We start from the raw sequence: 1,945 nt of genomic DNA, 5'->3' as shown, positions 1-1,945 counted from the left end.
TCATAACTCTCTCTATACTAGTCCAAATGACCTAAAATTTACATCAATGGAAAGCTTAGACATAGGGCTACACTTTTCATGAAGAACACTTGACCTAGGTTTGCCTTTAACCAAATCAAATTGTTAGCACAAGTTAAGTCACTAAAACTGCCAACCCAGAAATTGTCCAAAACACTGTTCCTTTGGTATGCTTGACCAGTTTTAGCAAAAATACCATAACGTGGTCTCCAAAGCTGCAAATTGAGTGAAACTAGTGTCAAAAGTTTTATAAGACATAAACAACAATTTTTATGTTTTGACCAAGCTCTAGAAACCATTTCATCCTAGGGAACATATTAGCCAAAGTTAGGAATTGAAATCTGGAAAATGTTAAGTGGAACCCAGAATGCCATTTGATACCCATGTGTTCATTTGGCCATAACTCCCACTAGGAAATTCCATTTGAGATGTGCTAATATGATCTGGAAACATGATACTTAGAGCTACAACATTGATTTAGACACCTTTGCCAAATTCTAAGTGGAAAGACCCTAAAAAGAGGGTCAAATATACTGCCCTGAAGTTTGGTTACTGCCTTTATAGGATTGAGAGTCCAGGTTAATACATTGACTATAACTTACTATACCAAGCTTGAAAAATTATGAAATTATACCTGGGAGTCCCTAACACATAGAGGAACATATCTTGTGAAGGAACCTAAGTTTAAAAATGACCATAAAATGATCAAATGACTGGTCAAAGTTTATTGACCAGGAATTGTAAATTCTGGATAGCTTTGAGGCAAAGGGACCAATTATGGTATTTTGACCATAACTTGAGTTCTATAACCCCAAATTCAGTGATTCAAAAACTGAAATTCAAGTTTAAACATAGAGGAGCAATTGTTATGAAGGAAGTGTGACTAAGTAGACATCCTAACCTAGTCAAATTCCTAGATAAAGATAACACATCAACTTGAACCTAAAGAAAGGTTCATGGGAAAAATGCTATATATGATAATTAAAATACTCATAAGGATAATTAAATATTAAAAATGATATGAATATGTAAATTGGGACTAATGTCCTATTAATATGAAATTAATAGTACCAGTGAACAGTATCAAAAAATAGTAACAGTGAATAGTACTAAAATAATTAAAAATATTTAATTATCCATAATATACCTAGACCTATTTATTTAGTTTGGATAAATTGGTATACCAATTAGGGACTATAAATAGCAGTACTGTCTACCGAGAAAATCATGAACTGACAATATATGTCTGGTATGATTGTTCTACAGACTATATGCCTACTTACTGGCCATTGTGCTTACTTTATTTCTGGCTTTACAAGCTCGATAATGGTCTCGTGTCGATACCGGCCTCGTGCACGATAGACATATCTTTGGATAGACATATGGCTGTCTAACCAGTATATACCCGTGTATCCAGCTTCTATAATTTGTTATAGGTTTCTTGGGCACTTAATTAAGACTTAAAATACAATAAATAATCATAAAAGATCCCAATAATTTTAATTATTTCCAATGTGTAATAAAAAATGTAAAAGACCCAGAAATTATGAATTGCAATTATTATTTCAATTATTAAATTATTGTTATTATAAATTATGCACTACTAAGCGTTATGCTTAGCGCGTTGGTTTTCTGTAACACCCTAGGCAAATCCCACATCGACAAAACACGGGAGAGATGCTGGGTATATAAGTTGATAGTTCGTAACCCCTATTGACGCGTTTTAAAACCGTGAGGGCTTCAGCCCAGAGCGGACAATATCACTAGTGGGCCGGGCCATTACATTTGTGGTATCAGAGCCGCTCCGCGTGCAACCTTGAACGATGGTGGGGCAAACCTGAGGACGCCGAGTCCCATAAGGGGTGGATTGTAACACCCTAGGCAAATCCCACATCGACAAAACACGGGAGAGATGCTGGGTATATAA

This window comes from Hevea brasiliensis, chromosome 12 (assembly GCF_030052815.1).
Source record: "Hevea brasiliensis isolate MT/VB/25A 57/8 chromosome 12, ASM3005281v1, whole genome shotgun sequence".
Lineage (NCBI taxonomy): Eukaryota > Viridiplantae > Streptophyta > Magnoliopsida > Malpighiales > Euphorbiaceae > Hevea > Hevea brasiliensis.
The sequence above is the reverse complement of the archived record's forward strand: the minus strand, read 5'-3'. Positions refer to the sequence as shown.